Source organism: Oncorhynchus mykiss, chromosome 4, assembly GCF_013265735.2.
Source record: "Oncorhynchus mykiss isolate Arlee chromosome 4, USDA_OmykA_1.1, whole genome shotgun sequence".
NCBI lineage: Eukaryota > Metazoa > Chordata > Actinopteri > Salmoniformes > Salmonidae > Oncorhynchus > Oncorhynchus mykiss.
Genome location: NC_048568.1, coordinates 22,581,508 through 22,597,500, shown reverse-complemented (window position 1 = coordinate 22,597,500; position 15,993 = coordinate 22,581,508). Strand labels below are relative to the sequence as shown.

Sequence of the window (15,993 nt, the reverse complement as noted above, 5' to 3'; positions counted from 1 at the left end):
GCTTTTTATACAGCACAATAATGAATTTTATAATGCTGTCTTTGGTGTGAGTAATAGTTGAAATACCACTTCAGCTTTGATTGCCTGTTTATGATACAATACCATGATGTGCCTCATGATCACTTTCAACGCACACTGCTGGGCCAACCCACCATTCACATGGTGGCCAATCGTATGAATCTAGCTGCTGATTGACAGCCCATCACAGCCACTCCATAAACCTATGTATCGAGGGGAGTTGCCCTGCCTTCTGCGTATGTGTGTGGTTTATCAAAGGTGTATTTTTAGTGGTTGAGGCACAGGGATCCCAGGCAGACCCCAGGACCTCTCCCAGTGATAAGCAATGGCCAAAGTCCGCTAGCCTGGGCCTGGAGAGTGAACAGCACACACACACACACACACACACACACACACACACACACACACACACACACACACACACACACACACACACACACACACACACACACACACACACACACACACACACACACACACACACACACACACACACACACACACACACACACACACAGAGATAAGATGCTGATAGTGTAGGCCTCAGTGGCGACACTGCGTGGTAGGCAGCGGAGACAGAAGTGTGTGTATGTGTGTTGGGTATAGAGAGAGGTAAAGTATGGGTAAGAGTGTGATGGGGTTAGGTGGAGGTGAGGTTGACGTAGGCACAACAATCGATTCACGACAATGAGACGGTGGGTTCATGTAGGGTTCAGATACCAGGTTAAAGACAGAGAGATGAGTAAGAGAAGGAGAGAGTGGTAGAGATACACAGAGAGAGGTTGTGTACTTTTATGGTTGTCACTGTTGTTTTTGTTGAACATATTTGCTTTGGCAATTCAAGCCCTCTCACTTTTCATGACACTTTATTAAAGTTTATTGAATGAAAAACTGTTCACCCCGTCACTTATAGTGCTGTTCCTCCTAATGTCGAAACAGTGAAAAAGACAACAAAAACAGAACAAGGAAGTGAGAGGAGAGAAGTGTTTCAATCCAGAGATAGATAGGAAGTACGTCACGATAAGAGAGGGAATATTCCTGTTGTGAAAGGATGAGCGTATACAGGACAGAGAGAGAGACATTGAGTGATAGAAAGCAATAGAGAGCGATAGAGAAGGTGAGGCACAGAGACGGAGTAGGAGAGAAGAGATGGAAGCCACAGGAGGAGCAGTGGAAACAATAGGGCTCCATACTGCTCTTTCTTATCTGTCTGGGGCCTTATCCAGAGGGCTGGCTCTGTTAGTGTAACCTCCCTCCATCCCCCTCTCCTTGCGGGCGACTGGACACCCTTATCAGGCCAGGGCTGACGTCAGGCAGGGGCTAGGGAGCAAGGGGGATGGGGGGGGGACAGGGGGAGCAGGGGAGACAGGGGGGGCCGGAGACGGACCCTGATAGTGGGAGAGAGACAGCCTCCTCTGGGCTGTGGGAACCAGGAGGCTGGGCCCTCCCCGACCCACTGACCCTGCACGTCCACCACATACATTACACCAGTACCAGGGTAAGGGCTGGTCCAGTGTGTGTCTGTCAATAGAGCCAGTACCAGGGTATGGGCGGGTCCAGTGTGTCTGTCAATAGAGCCAGTACCAGGGTATGGGCTGGTCCAGTGTGTCTGTCAATAGAGCCAGTACCAGGGTAAGGGCTGGTCCAGTGTGTGTCTGTCAATAGAGCCAGTAACAGGGTATGGGCTGGTCCAGTGTGTGTCTGTCAATAGAGCCAGTACCAGGGTAAGGGCTGGTCCAGTGTGTCTGTCAATAGATCCAGTACCAGGGTATGGGCTGGTCCAGTGTGTCTGTCAATAGATCCAGTACCAGGGTATGGGCTGGTCCAGTGCGTCTGTCAATAGATCCAGTACCAGGGTATGGGCTGGTCCAGTGCGTCTGTCAATAGATCCAGTACCAGGGTATGGGCGGGTCCAGTGTGTCTGCCAATAGATCCAGTACCAGGGTATGGGCTGGTCCAGTGTGTCTGTCAATAGAGCCAGTACCAGGGTATGGGCTGGTCCAGTGTGTCTGTCAATAGAGCCAGTACCAGGGTATGGGCTGGTCCAGTGTGTCTGTCAATAGATCCAGTACCAGGGTATGGGCTGGTCCAGTGTGTGTCTGTCAATAGAGCCAGTACCAGGGTATGGGCTGGTCCAGTGTGTCTGTCAATAGATCCAGTACCAGGGTACGGGCTGGTCCAGTGTGTCTGTCAATAGAGCCAGTACCAGGGTATGGGCTGGTCCAGTGTGTCTGTCAATAGAGCCAGTACCAGGGTATGGGCTGGTCCAGTGTGTCTGTCAATAGATCCAGTACCAGGGTATGGGCTGGTCCAGTGTGTCTGTCAATAGAGCCAGTACCAGGGTATGGGCTGGTCCAGTGCGTCTGTCAATAGATCCAGTACCAGGGTATGGGCGGGTCCAGTGTGTCTGTCAATAGATCCAGTACCAGGGTATGGGCTGGTCCAGTGTGTCTGTCAATAGAGCCAGTACCAGGGTATGGGCTGGTCCAGTGTGTCTGTCAATAGAGCCAGTACCAGGGTATGGGCTGGTCCAGTGTGTCTGTCAATAGATCCAGTACCAGGGTATGGGCTGGTCCAGTGTGTGTCTGTCAATAGAGCCAGTACCAGGGTATGGGCTTGTCCAGTGTGTCTGTCAATAGATCCAGTACCAGGGTACGGGCTGGTCCAGTGTGTCTGTCAATAGAGCCAGTACCAGGGTATGGGCTGGTCCAGTGTGTCTGTCAATAGAGCCAGTACCAGGGTATGGGCTGGTCCAGTGTGTCTGTCAATAGAGCCAGTAACAGGGTAAGGGCTGGTCCAGTGTGTGTCTGTCAATAGATCCAGTACCAGGGTATGGGCTGGTGCAGTGTGTGTCTGTCAATAGAGCCAGTAACAGGGTAAGGGCTGGTCCAGTGTGTCTGTCAATAGAGCCAGTACCAGGGTATGGGCTGGTCCAGTGTGTCTGTCAATAGAGCCAGTACCAGGGTATGGGCTGGTCCAGTGTGTGTCTGTCAATAGAGCCAGTACCAGGGTATGGGCTGGTCCAGTGTGTCTGTCAATAGAGCCAGTACCAGGGTATGGGCTGGTCCAGTGTGTCTGTCAATAGAGCCAGTACCAGGGTATGGGCTGGTCCAGTGTGTCTGTCAATAGAGCCAGTACCAGGGTATGGGCTGGTGCAGTGTGTCTGTTAATAGAGCCAGTACCAGGGTATGGGCGGGTCCAGTGTGTCTGTCAATAGAGCCAGTACCAGGGTATGGGCGGGTCCAGTGTGTCTGTCAATAGAGCCAGTACCAGGGTATGGGCGGGTCCAGTGTGTCTGTTAATAGATCCAGTACCAGGGTATGGGCTGGTCCAGTGTGTCTGTCAATAGAGCCAGTACCAGGGTATGGGCTGGTCCAGTGTGTCTGTCAATAGAGCCAGTACCAGGGTATGGGCTGGTCCAGTGTGTCTGTCAATAGAGCCAGTACCAGGGTAAGGGCTGGTCCAGTGTGTGTCTGTCAATAGAGCCAGTACCAGGGTATGGGCTGGTCCAGTGTGTCTGTCAATAGAGCCAGTACCAGGGTATGGGCTGGTCCAGTGTGTCTGTCAATAGAGCCAGTACCAGGGTATGGGCTGGTCCAGTGTGTCTGTCAATAGATCCAGTAACAGGGTAAGGGCTGGTCCAGTGTGTCTGTCAATAGAGCCAGTACCAGGGTATGGGCTGGTCCAGTGTGTCTGTCAATAGAGCCAGTACCAGAGCATGTTGGTTGTGTTCGTGTGTTTTTGTCTGTGTTCAGGAGTAATGCCAGCTCCAGACCTAGACATATCCCATTTGCTTGTGTGTGTGTGTGTGTGTGTGTGTGTGTGTGTGTGTGTGTGTGTGTGTGCCTGTGCATCCTAAAACCAGCGACAGATTCCAGATAATGATAGAAATTCTTATGACTGTCATTTTCCAAGTTAGGACCTTGGAACATTACTGAACTAACCACGTACAAAAATATACAAGCTCACTGCATAGCAAAATCCTTTGAACATGTCACTTCGAGTTCTATGCTCTCCGTCTGAACCTCTCTGCAGTGTTATCAAAAATCACACACACACGAAAACAAAAAGCAATGATGAATACTTTTATTACATAACTAGCAATGTCTTAACTATTAAACACGTCATCATTTAGAGTGATAAAAAAGAAAGGGTACTTATTCTGTCAGGACTCAGCCCATGCATCTCCGTAAAAGTCTGTGTGGCCTGGGCCATGGGCCGTGGAGGTGCAGTTCTGCCTGTGCAGTTCTAGGGCTAGCTATCTTCACCGTGCACAGACTGTCACACCCTGACAGCACAGACATACTGTCACACACCTGTGCTTGTCTCCACCCCCCTCCAGGTGTCGCTCATCTTCCCCATTATCCCCTGGGTATTTATACCTGTGTTTTCTGTCTGTCTGTGCCAGTTCGTCTTGTTGCCAAGTCAACCAGAGGTTTTCTCCTGGCCCTGTTTTTTTTCCCGTCTCTCTTTTTCTCGTCCTCCTGGTTCTGACACTCTGCCTGTCCTGACCACTCTGCCTGTCCTGACTCTGAGCCCGCCTGACCATTCTGCCTGTCCTGACTCTGAGCCCGCCTGTCCTGACCACTCTGCCTGTCCTGACTCTGAGCCTGCCTGACCACTCTGCCTGTCCTGACTCTGAGCCCGCCTGCCTGACCACTCTGCCTGTCCTGACTCTGAGCCCGCCTGCCTGACCACTCTGCCTGTCCTGACTCTGAGCCCGCCTGCCTGACCACTCTGCCTGTCCTGACTCTGAGCCTGCCTGACCACTCTGCCTGTCCTGACTCTGAGCCTGCCTGACCACTCTGCCTGTCCTGACTCTGAGCCCGCCTGCCTGACCACTCTGCCTGTCCTGACTCTGAGCCTGCCTGACCACTCTGCCTGTCCTGACTCTGAGTCTGCCTGACCACTCTGCCTGTCCTGACTCTGAGCCCGCCTGACCACTCTGCCTGTCCTGACTCTGAGCCCGCCTGCCTGACCACTCTGCCTGTCCTGACTCTGAGCCCGCCTGACCACTCTGCCTGTCCTGACTCTGAGCCCGCCTGACCACTCTGCCTGTCCTGACTCTGAGCCCGCCTGCCTGACCACTCTGCCTGTCCTGACTCTGAGCCTGCCTGCCTGACCACTCTGCCTGTCCTGACTCTGAGCCCGCCTGCCTGACCACTCTGCCTGTCCTGACTCTGAGCCCGTCTGCCTGACCACTCTGCCTGTCCTGACTCTGAGCCCGCCTGCCTGACCACTCTGCCTGTCCTGACTCTGAGCCCGCCTGCCTGACCACTCTGCCTGTCCTGACTCTGAGCCCGCCTGCCTGACCACTCTGCCTGTCCTGACTCTGAGCCCGCCTGCCTGACCATTCTGCCTGCCCCTGCCCTCGAGCCTGCCTGCCTGCCCCTGCCCTCGAGCCTGCCTGCCTGACCACTCTGCCTGCCCCTGACCTCGAGCCTGCCTACCGCCCTGTACCGTTTTGGACTCTGACTTCGTTATGAACTCTTGCCTGTCCCCGACCTGTCTTTTGCCTACCCCTTGGACTACAATAAATATCAGAGCTCAAGCCAACTGCCTCCCGTGTCTGCATCTGGGTCTCGCCTTGTGTCGTTATACACACATAAATTATACTGGGATATAAATCGCTGGAGACTGCTGGGTTAAGGAGGTACTTAGCCCTGAGCTGGGGTATGGCTATTGTCACGTTAGAAATGTTGAAGAACGGAGAGAGACTGTGGGTGTGTTTGTTGGGAGGGGGGTTAACAGGTGCAAGTTGCAAAGAGAGACGGGTAGTGGGAGGTTAAGGTGAAAGTGGCAAAATCTCACGTCATTACTTGCAGGTGCAATCCTCCCCAAATACACACTTTCACACAAGGAGGTGCTTGCAATTAACAACTTATGCACTGTCCTTAATCTTTTCAGTGACTATCTCACAAGTCCTAATCACCTGAACACTGAAACAGTCTTCCACAAATCCGCACAGTATTTTCTGTCTCCCATCATTACACTCCTTTCTCCTCAGTGAAAGGAGTGAGAACATCAATCTCTCAGTCTCTCCATATGTTCAGGCCCAGCTCCGTCCGGGTCTTCGGGTCCGGGAGATGTTTTCGGAGATGGATCTGTCGGATGAGCGAACGGAGACAATGTTATCTGTGTGTTGTCCTCGATAAGGGGGAAGATTTGTAACGGTTGCCCTGGTACTGTATCAGTCCCTCTGACCTTTTCAGACAAACAGGGAGGAGGAAGAGAAGTGTGGCCTTGAACAGCTAGCCGGAGAGAGGGAGAGAATATAGAGAGGGGGAGGCAGAAGGAGGGAGGGAAGGTCAAAATACAGAGTAAAAGAGAGGAAAGGCAGCAATTGATAAAGAAACAGAAAGGGGGTGGAGGTGGAAAGAGGTAACAGGGAGGTAGAGAAAGAGAGGGGGAGAGAAGGAAGGAGTTGTGTCTCAGAGCTGCTCATTTCCTCTTCTCCACCTCCACCTTGTTCTCTCTCACTCTCTTTGTCAGCGGCCACCGCGGCCTTGGGTGTAAATAATTGTAGAAGAAGTGAGAGAAAGAGAGGAGGGAACCATAGGAGAGGAAGCAAGGGAGGAGAGAAGAGGTGAACTGGAGGAGCAGAATAGCCTCCTTTTCTTCTCTTGTTCTGTTTCTGACATTTTTCTAGGCGTTGGGCCTCAAATTCTACTGTATCTGTTGTGATGACTAGCAACAGACTTCTAAAGGATCCGTTTAGATTTGACAGGGCTCACATGGTATTGTATTTACACTTGCATTGCTTTTGTCTCCTTTTGCCCAAAATCCTCAAGTAGATGTTTATAAACTCTACTTGGTATCCGTGGCATACGTGTGCATTACAAGAATAAAGATTAGTCACCTCTGAATCCACCACCCTCTAAGACCCTCTTTCTGCCTGTTGAAGTGCCCCCTCAATGCACTCTGTGTGATAGGATAAGCAGGGGCCTCATTAGGCTTTTTAATTGGTTGGTTTATTTAGAATGGGCTGTCTGTGGTCAGATCCCGGACCCGCCTGGACTCACGCCAATCTAAAGTAAACTGACATTACGCAGGCCAACTAACAGATCACAGAGTACAACATCCAAACATCATAACCACTATAACAAAAGTGTGTGTGCGAGTGTGTGTGTGGTGCATGGTGTCTCTCTGAAATGTATAGTGGATTATGTAACATTGTCAAAGACATTCCTCTCTGAATGTGTCTTCTGGGCTACGAGGTGACTTGCAATATGTAATGTGTGTGTGTGTTTTAGCGTTCCGTGTGTGCCTGTGGGGCTGTGGCGTCTATAGCTTGCGGGGGATCCATCATAGCTTATCATTGTAAGTAAACATGACAGGCTGGACAAAACATATTGTAAGCCGGCAGACCTGCTATCTACCCACAAAGCATATCTGTGATGATGGAGTGATGTGGCGCTAGGATTGACTAGCCAGAGTCTGAGTGTGTGAGTGGGGGGTACACACAAACACACACACAAACACAGACACACAAACACAAGGAGTTGACAGACATACGCATGTATACACACATGTAGACACTCAGACAAACAGTAAGTACACACTTATGTTACCTGCAAATCCTGACCTACTACTTTTATATTACATGGAAAGATTAATTATTGTACTGCAGTAAATTCAAAACCCAGTGATAATTAATTTTCTCTGCAGGGATTTATGACTGGGATTTACTAGCCAGCGGTTGACAAGTCTGTAGTTTTACACCTGAATTCAGATGTACAGGACTTTTTCTCCTGGAAAGTGAACGTGGAGACGGGCCCTTTTTAAAAAAAATGGGGGATGAGGTTACGCATCATTAGTGACATACGGAGGTCTGGTAGCTTTAGATCATTCACATTAGCCAGATAGTTAGCGTGATCCTGAGGATGTCTGTACGGTTAGGGCCATCAGAGTTTAGAGGCTGTATTTGTCACACTGGAAAATATGGTATTTTCATAACCAGCTACTGAAAAAAAATAATTGACCTGTAGGCAACTTAGTCCAGTCAAATATGAAACAAACCGAACAACACCATAGGCACACCACAGGTGTGTGTACATGCCTATGCGCTTGCGTGCACTGTGGTAAGTATGTGTGTGTGTGTGTATCCTGGGGTCAGAGTCTGTGTGTCATATGCTTGTTACAACACCATTGATAAGCCGGGTAAACAGCATGGCTCTGATTGCTTCACCACCGTCATGTGACCAAGAACACAGAGGGACACGTCGAGACGCCTTGACACACATACAGAGACATTGGGTGTGTGAGAGTGTGTGTGTCTACCTATGGGTGCCTATTTTGTCTCTGTATTTGGCTGGATATTTTCAAGTGCAGGCGGGGAATTGCCAGTTATCATACAAGACAAATACAAGACATGACTCAGCAAATAATACTAGAAGCGGAACCCGGAGTTAAACACAACAGTCCACAATTCCGCCTCATATTGATGTTTTGTATTTGAGAGGGGGGAACCATCACAACAGTTCCTACAATATGTCTCACTCACCTGTGGTAGACTTCAAAGAACTACACTCTGGAAGGAATCTGTACAGCGTAGAATTCAATATACATTTAATATATTAATATTGTTTACTTCCTGGGTCAAAGGTCACATGCTGCAATGCTTCAGCTGATTGGCAGATTGACGTTTGGGGTCGTGTCACATGTCAGGATACAGTAGGCTTGTATCTGTATCTGTTATGATTAGGCATCTCTCTATCTATCTCTATCTTTTACCATGCACTCCATCCATCTATGCCATCCCTCTCTTTACTCGCCTATATTTCCCACCTTGTTTTTCTCTCTCTATACATCTATGTGGGTAGTCTGACTGTCTGGTGGGAGGGGGGGGGGGGGGGGGTCATTGACCCCCTGCTGACCCAGGAGATGCCCCTCTTTATCAGTCAGAGGCACATCAGACAGGACACTCCCAGACCACCGGGGGAAAAAGACCACTATGGTCAATCACAGACTACCTCTCACACTACTCTGACCCACCACAAACCACTGTGGCTCCCTACAGACCACTAAGGCCCACCACCCACCATGAGGGCTTCCACATGTGTCACTCAGGCCTGTGCTTCCACTATGTTTTATCTGATCTATTCAAGCCATTTATCCCTCCCTCTCTTTCTAGCTCTAATGCCATATTTACTAGCAGTGTGTTCTCTCTTTCTCACTGAGGGTCTACAATACTGTGTATTTGACTTCTTATCTCACTCCATCTCTCTCTATCACATCTCATTACCTCTGAACACACCGCTAGTAAATCTGTCACAGTTGTATGTTTATGTTGATAAGTGGGGCCACACAAACAGTGTTAATAGAAACCCTTGTCATTGGTTCTCCCTGATCCCCTCTTGACTAGGGTAGCGTGTTACCTAGGAGAAGTACAAGAATCGCCGATCGCTGCAGCTGTACATAGTCTATTGGTAAATAGCCCACCCATTTTCACCTACCTCATCCCCATACTGTTTTTATTTATTTATTTTTATTTTTCTGCTCTTTTGCACACCAATCTCTACCTGTACATAACCATCTGATCATTTATCACTCCAGTGTTAATCTGCATAATTGTAATTATTTGCCTACCTTCTCATGCCTTTTGCACACAATGTATATATAGACTCCCCTTTTTTCTACTGTGTTATTGACTTGTTAATTGTTTACTCCATGTGTGACTCTGTGTTGTCTGTTCACACTGCTATGCTTTATCTTGGACAGGTTGCAGTTCTAAATGAGAACTTGTTCTCAACTAGCCTACCTGGTTAAATAAAGTTGAAATAAAATAAAAAAAAAAAAAGAAACAAAGTACACTAATTATACGTATCAGTACGCAATTTTTTCATAGATTTATTTCACACAAACATAATTTCACAGCAATTCACAACATACTGATTGTAAGCATATTATGAAATATGCATAGACTAAATAATTTTACTACAATCTCTACTGGCAATGAGGTTATGAGTATTAATGATTATGGTAACATTGTGACCTCAGTCCTCCTTGTGACATGTCTTTTTGGTCTGTTTAGGTTTTTTTGGCCTCTTGTTGCCACAATGTACTTGAAGTTATCAGTGGCTGTAGTCTAAGCTCTGTGAGTGTGACGTCTGAGGAAAATTATTTTAAAGATTTTCAAGGTTAACATTTCTGTCTGTCTTCCCTGGGCCAGACCTTGGTGTCTATATAACATAATGCTTCGCATAAAGGTCATTTTCAGAATTGAGACGTAGATGTCGGGAGTAGTTTTCCACTGTCTCAAAACCATGTACAGCAGCACAGAAGCTTTGAAGTCTTCCTCTCTTCTCATCCTCTCCATCATTTATCTCTCTCTGTCTATCCTTTATTGAAGAAATGTGATGGTTTCATAATAAAATCCCCAAAGAACATAATGTGCCTTTATATTATCACATGCCTCTATCAATCAACTATCATTCCAGATGATAAAAGAACGTTGTTTTCAGTTCTAAAAAGATGCTACGTTTGCCCTTTTGTCCCCCTGTCTCCCCTTACTCAACTCCACTCCTCTCCTGCAACATAAATTCCTGTGTGTGTATGTATGGCTTTGATCTCATACTGTATTCCCTCGAAGCAATAATCCTAAAACGCTAGCTCTGTAATGGTACCAAGCTGTTTGTGAGCCCTGGTGGGATGGTACCGTAAAATTCAAATATCAGAGCCCACAACAGGACCAGCGGTATGTATACTGTTCTTAAGACCCATGTATGTGTAGACTAGGGAGGCAGAGAGAGATTATGGGGGGAGATGGGCTTGGACTATTGAACAGAATACAGATGTAGGATCTTAATTTGATCACTCTTTCGTTGATGAGAATTTTTCTGCTCAGCAGGAAATTAAAAATTGTAGTGTATTCAAGGTTTAAAAAGTCTTGTAAGTTTGTAATTTCCACTTAAAAATGTCAGACTTGATTAGTCCTAAGCTAAAATGCATCATATCCATTAATTATAGTCCACATAATGATTAACATTTCCTGTTGTTGCAGGATTCTTTCATGCTTTAGCAAATTGGGTCAAATTAAGATCCTACATCTGTACTGTAGGGGCCACATCTTGAAGGCATTACTCAGCAAAGAGTCAAAAGTTTACAGGAGCTCATCCTTGTCTTTTTAGTACTGTTTGCTTACAATGCAGTTGGGCCATGTTCTGGTCTGGCTTTTGCTCTCTCTTTCTCCCTACTTCTCATCTTTATCTCCATGCAGACAAACCATGGTTCAATTGCCCCTAAGGTGCTCAAATGTTTGGAGCCATGAGACAAACAGCAAGAGAGAGAGCATTTCAAGAGTTAATTTATTAATTAAATCTTGACAAGGTGGCAGGGAGAGAGAGGTTTTGGGGGTGTGGTGTGTGTGGGTGGCGGGTGGCGGGGGTGGGGTTATTGTAGGGTGTGGACAGGCAAGGGAGGTAGGGGTGTGTGGTATGATTTTTTAAGAGAAAGTCCCAGAGCCCTAGGGTCTTGCCAACACAAATCCTGCTCCCTACCACGATCCCCCACAATCCTCCGCTGCAGTCAGGGGGCTGGCCGTCTGAGCGGCAAGGGGAAGGGACACACCGGCGCCATGGCGATTCCTTAGACAGCTTATCTCCCCCCCACCCCCCTCTGTGATAGTGCTGTCAAAATAACTGCCAAGATACATAGCAGTCAGGAACTGGTTAAAACCTGCATGGCCAGCCGACTGTCTATCTCTGTCTCTCTCCAGAATCTGAGGGCTCTGAGACCCAAGTTCCACAAACACAGGGAATCTCTGTCTCAAGGTTACTCTCTCACTGACTGTGGCCTAGGTCTCTCTGTCTCTCTGTCTCTCTCTCTCTCTCTAATGAAGACACTGCTGCTGTGGCAATGATTTCAAACTCAGAGATTGAAGTGATTTAGGAGTTTGTCATTGTTTGAATTTTTAACTAATTTCATGCAATTCTAATCATTTTGCCATGGGGCGGAGAGAAAAATGTCAAGTTGTACAGCTTTTTTCCTGCACTTCTACAAGTCTTGCCAAAGGGTGGAGAGAAATATTTGAAGTTTTTTAAATTACTGACCCAATGCTGTTAACTGCTAGGCTACCAGCTGCTCTATACTGGTCGTAGCGCTGGTAAATTGACACCGCTCTGATATCCAATAGTCTTTACTGTGTATGTGTATGTAATAACACTTAAGATTTTCTTGGACAACAATGTAATAAATAATACACTAAAAACAAAATACTGCAAAGTTTCCTAAGGACTAGAAGCAAGGCAGCCCTCTTTGTCGGCCCCATTTTATCTTGCTGAGAGTGGCTAACAAATTCAGTGGACCTCACAAAGTTCGGTAATTCGATCATGATACAAGTTTAGATAGCTGGCTAGACTAACTTACCAATCTAAAAAAAATGAGGCTGACATGGGCTAATTGTGTGACTGGCAGTGACTGACGTAACAAGATAACAACTGCTGATGCACATACACATTTTGAAATCACACCTTTTGTATTGTACTATTGTAACTCTCAACAGTAAGTTGAGACACCAACTAAGTTCCCCAAAAAATGACAATATACATATATATAAAGAAAAACCTTTGAATGAGTAGGTGTGTCCAAACTTTTGATTGGTAATATATATTACCAATCAAAAGTTTGGACACACCTACTCATTCAAAGGTTTTTCTTTATTTGTACTATTTTCTACATAGTAGATTACAGTTTTTCTCAATTGCTAAAACACAACTTCTGAAACCTTGCTCCATTTCCTGAAAACATTAAACACAAAACCTCATCTTCAAGCACTATTTACATAACCTCTGACTGACAGTTTTACCTGTGTTCAAAATCAAACACTGCTCTCAAATCATAAACAAAGTGATCAAAATGATATACACTCAGTCAGTAAACAATACACCGAAAAATAGAAAACACATTGTTCAAAACATACAATTCTCAGGGAGAAGTACATTTTGAATCAAAAAAAATATTCACATTTTTCCCTCATTGTCCTTTGATAAACGAAAACATGTTCTATCATAGTAGCTCAAAATTGATCAGAAATTACTACTCTGCTTTGCTCTTTTGCAATTTTCCTCCTTGTACCCCTATTTTTACAGTACTGTACCCTGCATCTCACAAACTTGTCCTTTGTCTCTGTGATACTGTAATTCTTGTTCTTTGTTGATATGAACCTGCAACCAGTAAAAATCTATTGAGCCGTCCGTCAGTACTGTTAATAAATGGAAAGCACAATGTTCAGGGCCATACAATTCATCCATTGTACAGTATACAACCTACAATGTACTGTACTACAGTATCCATTCTCAGACTTTCTCCTTCCCACCTTCAACAACCTGTTTGCTCTCTGAACTGGCTTATATTGCTTGTGTTGCATCATTTGAAACAGGTTAAATCAATTTTGAGTGGTTGTGTTCAATCAATGACATATGTTCTCTATTTGTATTTGATTGTTGCCACTTGTGTTTACCAGTATGGATGACATGTGCATTAGCGTGCAGAATGTGTTTTGAGAATGAGAATGTGTTTAGAGTTTTGCTAAAACGTCCAAGTGACATCTGCAAATTGTGTTTTATCATGTGAAATGGTTTAAGGTATTGACAACAGACTGCATAATTAGCTAAATGAGTCCAGGCAACTGAGAACTTTGTTCAGCCAATGGGTTTGTGTTTTAGCAATTGAGAAAAACTGTAATAGTTAAGACATCACAACTAAGAAATAACACATATGGAATCATGTAGTAACCAAAAAAGTGTTAAACAAATCAAATCCACCCTTTGCCTTGATGACAGCTTTGTACACTGTTGACATTCTCTCAACCAGCTTCACGAGGAAGTCACCTGGAATACATTTCAATTAACAGGTGTGCCTTGTTAAAAGTTAATGCATTTGAGCCAGTCAGTGGTGTTGTGAAAAGGTAGGGGTGGTATACAGAAGATAGACCAAGCCCATATTATGGTAAGAGCAACTAAAATAAGCAAAGAGATACAACAGTCCATCATTACGATAGGACATGAAGGTCAGTCAAATGTCAAGAACTTTGAAAGTTTCATCAAGTGTTGTCGCAAAAACCATCAAGCGCTACGATGAAACTCTAGGAAGACCCAGAGTTACCTCTGCTGCAGAGGATAAGTTCATTAGAGTTACCAGCCTCAGAAATTGCAGCCCAAATAAATGCTTCACAGGTAACAGACAAATCTCAACATCAACTGTTCAGAGGAGACTGCGTGAATCAGGCCTTCATGGTCGAATTGCTGTCAAGAAACCACTACTAAAGGACACCAATAAGAATAAGAGACTTGCATGGGCCAAGAAACACAAGCAATGGACATTAGACCGGTGTAAATCTGTCCTTTGGTCTGATGAGTCCAAATTTGAGATTTTTGGTTCCAACTGCCATGTCTTTGTGAGACGCAGAGAACTGTAGGTGAACGGATGATCTACGCATGTGTGGTTCCCACTGTGAAGCATGGAGGAGGAGGTGTAATGGTGTGGGGGTGCTTTGTTTGTGACACTGTCAGTGATTTACTTAGAATTCAAGGAACACTTAACCAGCATGGCTACCACAGCATTCTGCAGCAATACGCCATCCCATCTGGTTTGCTGGCCTCCATAAGCACCTGACCTCAACCGAATTGAGATGGATTGGGATGAGATGAACCGCAGAGTGAAGGAAAAGCAGCCATCAAGTGCTTAGAATATGTGGCAACTCCTTCAAGACTGTTGGAAAAGCATTCCAGGTGCAGCTTGTTGAGAGAATTCCAAGAGCGTGCAAAGGCTGTCATCAAGGCAAAGGACGGCTACTTTGAAGAATCTCAAATATAAAATATATTTTGATGTGTTTAACACTTTTTTGGTTACAACATGAATCCATATGGGTTATTTCATAGTTGTGATGTCTTCACTATTATTCTACACTGTAGAAAATAGTCAAAATAAAGGAAAACCCTGGAATGAGTAGGTGTTTCCAAACTTCTGGTTGGTACTTTATATGTATTATTATAAAAAAGAAAATTGGGGTCGGGGACGATTGATCATTCGGCCTTAAATGGGGACTTGCAGCCTACTGCATACCTGGCCTAGATATTCAAGGTCTTTAAAATCAACAATCCAATGTAAAATCATGGTGCTCATTGTCATCAAAAGCTGGGTCATACTTCATATTATATCAACTGTGCAACTTTCTGTTTGTGAATAACAGCAAGGGGACATTTATAATGACTGAATTCATGAGCTCATCAAGCGCCACGCCTTTTGATTTCAGCCGAGTAGCAATTGCTGTGATTAGACCGCCATCTAACGGTGAAATCTGAAAAGGAGACAAAAAATTTTACCCAAATCCATCGCTGGGTAAAGGGGATCGTACGCGTTTTTCAATGTTCAATGATGTGTTAGTTATGGTACTAGCACTGTCAAAAGATAATATGAGAAATTCTACAATAAGCAGCACTACCAAAACGTATATTCCCTGACCGGGAATCGAACCCGGGCCGCGGCGGTGAGAGCGCCGAATCCTAACCACTAGACCACCAGGGAAGGATACCTACTTCTGCAACTTTAGATTACTTAAATAGTGGTGTTAATGATTATTATAAGTGTATTATGTAAACGCTTAAACCAGACAAAATAAAACGTGCCTATCTATATAATGAATATGAATTGGGTGGGTTGAGATTATTAAATATAAAAGCACTAAACCTCTCTCTAAAAGCTTCACTCATTCAAAAGTTTAATTTGAACCCTAAATGGTTCTCAAGTAGATTACTAAGAAAAGCTCATCCATTGTTTAAAAATGGCCTTTTTGCCTTTGTGCAGATTGCCACGTCTCATTTTCGATTATTTGAAAATTATACTTTGATACTCTCTTTTTCAAGCAAGCATTGCAGAGCTGGCTACAATTTCAATTTCATCCCCTTGAAAAGATATAACAAATATTATGGCTGAACTCAAATGTGCAGGTTGATAAAATACCTGTATTTATGGGTA

At 45.5% G+C, this 15,993-nt stretch overlaps 1 non-coding gene across 1 annotated transcript; it reads right to left on the bottom strand.

The window, feature by feature from the left end:
• Positions 1 to 15,471: 15,471 nt before the first annotated feature.
• On the bottom strand, positions 15,472 to 15,543 carry trnae-cuc. Its single transcript has one exon. It is a non-coding gene; the product is annotated as a tRNA-Glu (tRNA).
• Between the last annotated feature and the right edge of the window lie 450 nt (positions 15,544 to 15,993).